Below are 9,619 nucleotides of genomic sequence, written 5' to 3' on the forward strand. Positions count from 1 at the left end.
CCGTCTCCTTAATAGTGCCAGTATAGCGAATATGTTTCCCTACATAACTCAACGCTTAGTGACTGGGCAACCGGTTCTGGTCTAGCCTCATAAGTTGTATCCTGCACTCTGTTGTTGTTGTTGTTGTTGTGGTCTTCAGTCCTGAGACTGGTTTGATGCAGCTCTCCATGCTACTCTATCCTGTGCAAGCGTTTTCATCTCCCAGTACCTACTGCAACCTACATCCTTCTGAATCTGCTTAGTGTATTCATCTCTTGGTCTCCCTCTACGATTTTTACCCTCCACACTGCCCTCCAATACTAAATTGGTGATCCCTTGATGCCTCAGAACATGTCCTACCAACCGATCCCTTCTTCTGGTCAAGTTGTGCCACAAACTTCTCTTCTCCCCAATCCTATTCAATACTTCCTCATTAGTTATGTGATCTACCCATCTAATCTTCAGCATTCTTCTGTAGCACCACATTTCGAAAGCTTCTATTCTCTTCTTGTCCAAACTATTTATCGTCCATGTTTCACTTCCATACATGGCTACACTCCATACGAATACTTTCAGAAATGACTTCCTGACACTTAAATCAATACTGGATGTTAACAAATTTCTCTTCTTCAGAAACGCTTTCCTTGCCATTGCCAGCCTACATTTTATATCCTCTCTACTTCGACCATCATCAGTTATTTTGCTCCCCAAATAGCAAAACTCCTTTACTACTTTAAGTGCCTCATTTCCTAATCTAATTCCCTCAGCATCACCCGACTTAATTAGACTACATTCCATTATCCTTGTTTTGCTTTTGTTGATGTTCATCTTATATCCTCCTTTCAAGACACTGTCCATTCCATTCAACTGCTCTTCCAAGTCCTTTCCTGTCTCTGACAGAATTACAATGTCATCGGCGAACCTCAAAGTTTTTATTTCTTCTCCCTGAATTTTAATACCTACTCCGAATTTTTCTTTTGTTTCCTTTACTGCTTGCTCAATATACAGATTGAACAACATCGGGGAGAGGCTACAACCCTGTCTTACTCCCTTCCCAACCACTGCTTCCCTTTCATGTCCCTCGACTCTTATAACTGCCATCTGGTTTCTGTACAAATTGTAAATAGCCTTTCGCTCCCTGTATTTTACCCCTGCCACCTTTAGAATTTGAAAGAGAGTATTCCAGTCAACATTGTCAAAAGCTTTCTCTAAGTCTACAAATGCTAGAAATGTAGGTTTGCCTTTCCTTAATCTTTCTTCTAAGATAAGTCGTAAGGTCAGTATTGCCTCACGTGTTCCAGTGTTTCTACGGAATCCAAACTGATCTTCCCCGAGGTTGGCTTCTACTAGTTTTTCCATTCGTCTGTAAAGAATTCGTGTTAGTACTTTGCAGCTGTGACTTATTAAGCTGATAGTTCGGTAATTTTCACATCTGTCAACACCTGCTTTCTTTGGGATTGGAATTATTATATTCTTCTTGAAGTCTGAGGGTATTTCGCCTGTTTCATACATCTTGCTCACCAGATGGTAGAGTTTTGTCAGGACTGGCTCTCCCACGGCCGTCAGTAGTTCCAATGGAATATTGTCTACTCCGGGGGCCTTGTTTCGACTCAGGTCTTTCAGTGCTCTGTCAAACTTTTCACGCAGTATCATATCTCCCATTTCATCTTCATCTACATCCTCTTCCATTTCCATAATATTGTCCTCAAGTACATCGCCCTTGTATAGACCCTCTATATACTCCCTCCACCTTTCTGCTTTCCCTTCTTTGCTTAGAACTGGGTTTCCATCTGAGCTCTTGATATTCATACAAGTGGTTCTCTTATCTCCAAAGGTCTCTTTAATTTTCCTGTAGGCGGTATCTATCTTACCCCTAGTGAGATAGGCCTCTACATCCTTACATTTGTCCTCTAGCCATCCCTGCTTAGCCATTTTGCACTTCCTGTCGATCTCATTTTTGAGACGTTTGTATTCCTTTTTGCCTGTTTCACTTACTGCATTTTTATATTTTCTCCTTTCATCAATTAAATTCAATATTTCTTCTGTTACCCAAGGATTTCTACTAGCCCTCGTCTTTTTACCTACTTGATCCTCTGCTGCCTTCACTACTTCATCCCTCAAAGCTACCCACTCTTCTTCTACTGTATTTATTTCCCCCATTCCTGTCAATTGCTCCCTTATGCTCTCCCTGAATCTCTGTACAATCTCTGGTTCTTTCAGTTTATCCAGGTCCCATCTCCTTAAATTCCCACCTTTTTGCAGTTTCTTCAGTTTTAATCTACAGGTCATAACCAATAGATTGTGGTCAGAGTCCACATCTGCCCCTGGAAATGTCTTACAATTTAAAACCTGGTTCCTAAATCTCTGTCTTACCATTATATAATCTATCTGATACCTTTTAGTATCTCCAGGGTTCTTCCATGTATACAACCTTCTTCCATGATTCTTAAACCAAGTGTTAGTTATGATTATGTTGTGCTCTGTGCAAAATTCTACCAGGCGGCTTCCTCTTTCATTTCTGTCCCCCAATCCATACTCACCTACTATGTTTCCTTCTCTCCCTTTTCCTACACTCGAATTCCAGTCACCCATGACTATTAAATTTTCGTCTCCCTTCACAATCTGAATAATTTCTTTTATTTCATCATACATTTCTTCAATTTCTTCGTCATCTGCAGAGCTAGTTGGCATATAAACTTGTACTACTGTAGTAGGTGTGGGCTTCGTATCTAACTTGGCCACAATAATGCGTTCACTATGCTGTTTGTAGTAGCTTACCCGCATTCCTATTTTCCTATTCATTATTAAACCTACTCCTGCATTACCCCTATTTGATTTTGTGTTTATAACCCTGTAGTCACCTGACCAGAAGTCTTGTTCGTCCTGCCACCGAACTTCACTAATTCCCACTATATCTAACTTCAACCTATCCATTTCCCTTTTTAAATTTTCTAACCTACCTGCCCGATTAAGGGATCTGACATTCCACGCTCCGATCCGTAGAACGCCAGTTTTTTTTTCTCCTGATAACGACATCCTCTTGAGTAGTCCCCGCCCGGAGATCCGAATGGGGGACTATTTTACCTCCGGAATATTTTACCCAAGAGGACGCCATCATCATGTAATCATACAGTAAAGCTGCATGCCCTCGGGAAAAATTACGGCTGTAGTTTCCCCTTGCTTTCAGCCGTTCGCAGTACCAGCACAGCAAGGCCGTTTTGGTTATTGTTACAAGGCCAGATCAGTCAATCATCCAGACTGTTGCCCTTGCAACTACTGAAAAGGCTGCTGCCCCTCTTCAGGAACCACACGTTTGTCTGGCCTCTCAACAGATACCCCTCCGTTGTGGTTGCACCTACGGTACGGCTATCTGTATCGCTGAGGCACGCAAGCCTCCCCACCAACGGCAAGGTCCATGGTTCATGGGGGGGGTCCTGCACTCTAGTGAATCAAATATTGCAGTTCAGGTAAGTTCGTGTGCAAAATGGCTACAAAGTGTGCTAGAAAACTGTAAGTACGTTTGAGTGCCAAGGAAGATAAACTGTTTATGTTCGAATATAATGGCTTTTCTGGAGACCAGAAATCTACTCTGTAGGAACCGGAATGGGTTTCGAAAAGACGATCGTGTGAAACCCAGCTCGCGCTATTCGTCCACGAGACTCAGAGGGCCATAGACACGGGTTCACAGGTAGATACGTGTTTCTTGACTTCCGCAAGGCATTCGATACAGTTCCCCACAGTCGTTTAATGAACAAAGTAAGAGCATATGGACTATCAGACCAATTGTGTGATTGGATGAAGAGTTCCTAGATAACAGAACGCAGCATGTAATTCTCAATGGAGAGAAGTCTTCCGAAGTAAGAGCGATTTCAGGTGTGCCGCAGGGAAGTGTCTTAGGACCGTTGCTATTCACACAATACATAAATGACCTTGTGGATAATATCGGAAGTTCACTGAGGCTTTTTGCGGATGTGCTGTGGTATATCGAGAGGTTGTAACAATGGAAAATTGTACTGAAATGCAGGAGGATCTGCAACGAATTGACGCATGGTGCAGGGAATGGCAACTGAATCTCAATGTAAACAAGTGTAATGTGCTGCGCATACATAGAAAGAAAGATCCTTTACCATTTAGCTACAGTATAGCAGGTCAGCAACTGGAAGCAGTTAATTCCATAAATTATCTGGGAGTAGGCATTAGGAGTGATTTAAAATGGAATGATCATATAAAGTTGATCGTCGGTAAAGCAGATGCCAGACTGAGATTCATTGGAAGAATCCTAAGGAAATGCAATCCGAAAACAAAGGAAGTAGGTTACAGTACACTTGTTCGCCCACTTCTTGAATATTGCTCACCAGTATGGGATAGGGTTGATAGAATAGTTAGAGAAGATCCAACGGAGAACAGCGCGCTTCGTTAGAGGATCATTTAGTAATCGCGAAAGCGTGACGGAGATGATAGATAAACTCCAGTGGAAGACTTTGCAGGAGAGACGCTCAGTAGCTCGGTACGGGCTTTTGTTGAAGTTTCGAGAACATACCTTCACCGAGGAGTCAAGCAGTATATAGCTCCCTCCTACGTACATCTCCCGAAGAGACCATGAGGATAAAATCAGAGAGATTAGAGCCCACACAGAGGCATACCGACAATCTTTCTTTTCACGAACAATACGAGACTGGAATAGAAGGGAGAACCGATAGAGGTACTCAAAGTACCCTCCGCCACACACCGTTAGGTTGCTTGCGGAGTATGGATGTAGATGTAGATGTAGATGAAGGTCAAAAATACAATGACGGAAAAAATCGTAACAAAAAAAATGTAGACGAATGAAATTTAGGGAACAAAGTATACTCGTTTAGGTAACATACATAAGTGATTAACATTGCAAGAAAATAGGTTAGTATAAGCGCGAGACACGATATTACAAATGTGAAATGCTGGCACATTAATAATCTGTGTAACCGCCATAATTTGAATGTGTGCATATACATGTGCAGACATTGTGTTGTACAGGTGCTGGATGTCAGTTTGTGGCATGGAGTCCCATGCCTATTGCACTTGGTCGGTAATTACAGGAGCGGTTAGTGCTGTTTGTGGGTGACGTCACAGTTGTCGTCCGATGATGTCCCATATGTGCTCGATTGGAGACAGATCTGATGATCGAGCCGGCCAAGGCAACACGGTGACACTCTGTAGAGCATGTTGGGTTACAACAACGGTATGTGGGCGAGCGTTATTCTGTCGGTAAATATCCCTGGAAGATTGTTCATGAGTGGCAGCATTACAGGCGGAATCACCAGATTGTCGTACGAATTTGAAGTTACGGTGCGGGGGGGAAACCACGAGAGAGCTCCTGCTCGCATACTAAATCACACCAGAGTCCATTAACTCTAGGTCTAGGCCCAGTGTGTCTAGCATTCAGACTGGTTTTCAGCATAAGGTGGGAGCAAGTAATCTTATTTTTCAATGTCCAGTATATTTTTATTTGTCAGCAAATCGAGGCCTCCTTTTCTTTTCTCCTACGCTGTCCATCAGTTCACATGGCACCAAGCACTATGGGACTTAACATCTGAGGTCATCTGCCCCCTAGACTTATAACTACTTAAACCTAACTAACTTAAGGACATCACACACATCCGTGCCTGAGGCAGGATTCGAACCTGTGACCGTAGCAGCAGTGCGGTTCCGGACTGAAGCGCCTCGAACCGCTCGGCCACAGCGGCCGGCTGTCCGTCAGTACTTAACGGTATATTAGCTCTATGCTTAAAGTAACAACACTTCGAACGACCTTCCCAGATAGCTCGTGTGGACTGAATAGTTAATGCGCTTGATGTTTCATTTTCTGGGGAAACATAAATGCGCTACGTATTTACGTTTGACGTCCCTGTCGAAGCAAAATTCCTGCTTCTAGGAAAACGTAGCTTACTGTAACACTAAAGCTTTGATTCGGACTTTGGGGTGTACTCGGATAAGTCAATCGTTTGGCATAGCCGGTCGACTCAAAAAGTTTCGAGATTGTATTAATACAACACGGAGAAGAGTTAAGATGGTAGTTTTAATGCTTCTACATAGTCTCACCTCATCCGAGTGCAGCGCCGTGGACGACCATACAACCATGTGAAAATGCCAGAGAACTCCCCCTTTGGAATGTTCAACTCGCGCGTCACATTGGCTTGAATTAGGGTATATCATCAAAGGGTTGACCCATCGCGTAAATTTCTGCATTTTATTATTTTGTGGTGGGTTTGTACTGAAATCATCAAGTCTCGTCAAACATGGTGATTGTTTCCGCGCTTTGCACTTCAATGAGATCGGAGCAGGCGTCCATGGGCCGTTTTGGTGTGGGACAATCTTCGCACACGCTTTTTCCGTATTAAAAACATTCTGGAGAATGCCTTCAATACTTGATTTAGAGATGTCGTTCCTTTGCGATTTGTGACATAACATTGTCACTCTACGGCCGTTCGTCCACTACTACAATATCTGTTGTTCGCAGTTGTTAGTTCAAGCTGCCATCATTGTTATTGCGCTAACGTTGCTTGTACGCTAGGAATAAAATCAGTCTCAGAACTTTCTGGACGGACGGTTAGCCCGAAAAGTCGTACTGTTCTAATCTGTCAGGATATTCCGTATGCAGTGTGGTCCAGGTTGGGTGCTCGGTATTCAGGGATATGACAAGAACGTTCATTCGATGCAAAAAAGTCTAGTAACATGTATACTAAAGAGCTATGAGCACTTCTTTGTTTTTTATACTGTGAAACAAATCTCTTCTACAGCAAGCTATTTGCTTTCCATAATTTAAGAGGTAGTAGTATGGATCGAAACAAGGAAAAAGGTGTGTAGTTACTACGAAACACATCCCTTCTAGTGAACAAGTGCCGATAGCTCTTAAGGTAAGAATTTTAGAGCCTACATTTACTAGACAATTTTTTATTGTTTTGGTCCATACTATCTCCTCCCAAAATATGGAAAGCGAAGAGCTTACAGCAGAAATTTGTTTCACAGTGTAGATGAAGTGCTCATAGCTAGTAAAGTACGCATTTAGAGCCCATGCTTATTAAACTTTTTTGCTTCGAATGATCGTTCCTGTTATATGCCTGAATATTGACCTTTTCTCTTGGGGCACCCTTTTTTTTTACGAGTGACTCCTCGTTTCAGAGATGTGATTTAGATTTGGTGGACTGCACTTATAAATGTGTCTCTTAACGCGGTATCGAGATCGTAAACTGCGGTAGCCTTTCGAGGAAACGAATGTCATTCTATTATATTCGCTTATGGAGCACGGAAGAATGACTGCTCAAATATCCTTGGGCGTGCGGTAATTAGTCTAAATTTATCTTCCCGGTCTCGGCGTGAGTGATACGTAGTGGGCTGAAAAGTATCTCAACATTCTTCCCTTAATACTGATTCTCGGAATTTTGTAAGCAAACTTTCGCCGGATAACTGGCTCCTCACTTCAAGTACCTGCCAAAGTAAGTTACCCGGCATTTCTGCGACCATCAATGCTGCCCCTTTTTTTTTTTGTAAAGGTTCAGTATCCCCCCATTGGTAATATCTGGTATGGGTCCCACACGTCTGAGTAATATTCTAAAATAGAACATATAACTGTTTTACAGACGACCTCTTTAATAATTTTTGGAGCACGCTGCTTTATAATATGAAAGTGCTTCCTTTTCGATTTGAGTTTTCTATTTTTCGAAGGTTCCTGTCTAATCTCACACTCAATTCCGTATTGATCAAGTGTTACTGGAAACGTTATGGAGTGTTATTGTTACTAAACCTGTATCGAAAAAAAAAAGGTTCAAATGGCTCTGAGCGCTATGGGACTCAACTGCTGTGGTCATAAGTCCCCTAGAACTTAGAACTACTTCAACCTAACTAACCTAAGGACATCACTCACATCCATGCCCGAGGCAGGATTCGAACCTGTGACCGTAGCGGTTGTGCGGTTCCAGACTGTAGCGCCTTTAACCGCTCCGCCACTCCGGCCGGCAAAAAAATGGTTCATATGGCTCTAAGCACTATGGGACTTAACATCTGAGGTCATCGGTCTCCTAGACTTAGAACTACTTAAACCTAACTAACCTAAAGACATCACATACATCCAATCCCGAGGCAGGATTCGAACCTGCGACCGTAGCAGCAACGCGATTCCGGACTGAAGCGCCTAGAACCGCTCGGCCACAGCGGCCGCAAACCTGTATCGACAAATTGGGCACAGTGTAGTTCTTTCACAGGGGTTGGCTTTGTAACGCAGTGGAAAATTTGAAACTTCAATATCCGAGCTCTTGAAAACTTGCGGAAGTGTTTTAACGCTTCTCACAGTTACCTAAGAAATACGTTTTTGAATATTATTGATGCATAGGATTACAATTACCTTGCCTTCTTTTTCCGATCTTAGATCTAACTTAGCGACTTTAATGTGGACAGTCGTCTACCTTGAAATTCTTCACTTAATGAAAAAAAGGCGTTTTAGTAGGTTTGAACACTGTGAAGCCATGTCACCTGCTGAAGACAGCTCCTAAGTGAGCCACTTAGTGCTGAGAAATTCTTTCACTGCAAACACTGCTTGTAAGTCGTATCACCTTGTGTCTTCGTGGCATCCTAACACTTCTTCTACCTCCCTCTAGATCGACTTCCTTCCAAATTGTCTTATTTATGAGATGGAATCGAAATGTTCACGAAATATATCAATTAAAATTAACACTACTCTGTTACTCAAATCTTATTCTGGACCATCACCTTTGAGGCAAATACACTGATGCCAACTTTTCTGACGTTTTTGAAATGCGTTCTGAAAGTCTTTCTTTGTTAGGATGTTAAGTATACTCTGCTATTGCGACTGAACCTCCTCTACTGTATAAAATTTCCATCTCTTTCACCTGATTTTCATCTTGGAGGAGATGAAGAAGTCACATGAAGCTGGGTCTGGTACCTGCGGCGGGTGGGACATAACTTTCATCTAATTTTTAGTCAATAATCGTGAATAATGCAGATAGAATGTGTTGTGCATTGACATGATGGAATACCCAGTTGCCCATACACTCTTCTGTTGTTCCCTCCTCCTGCCCCACTTCAAGCCTCTTAGAACACAACGACCAGGAAGGACGACCTCTTTGTGCACAATCTCCTCAGTACATATAAAAATATCGAGAAGAACGTAGTGTTAATACTGACTTGTCACGATTTCTTTGGTCGAAGTTAAAAAAGGCCTCTTGGACTGTGACAACTGCAGCTTAATTTCAGGGTCATATCCATAAACCAAACTTTCGTCACCAGTAACAACATTTGAGAGTAAGTTTGGATCATCTTGAAGCAGTTGTTTAAATTCTTTGCAGATTTACATCTGTTGTTGCTTCTGATCGTCTTGAACTGCTTGTGGCAAAAAAATTTGCCGCTAACTTTGTCATATGGTATTGAGTTCGTTTGAAGGAAGAAGTTCACGTGTTCTGTAACTTATTCTCAAGGAATTTTAGTTGTGTTGGACGATCTGTCTACGATCTAGCACATATCCCTCACTTTCTGAACATTTTCTGATGTGATGTCATTTTTGGACGACCGGAATGGTCACCGTCATCAATCAATGCTCTCCAGCTCTAGAAACGCTTATACCAATCGTAAATCTGTGTCTGACCTAAAG

The sequence above is a fragment of the Schistocerca serialis genome, chromosome 2 (genome assembly GCF_023864345.2).
Source record: "Schistocerca serialis cubense isolate TAMUIC-IGC-003099 chromosome 2, iqSchSeri2.2, whole genome shotgun sequence".
Classification (NCBI taxonomy): Eukaryota; Metazoa; Arthropoda; class Insecta; order Orthoptera; family Acrididae; genus Schistocerca; species Schistocerca serialis.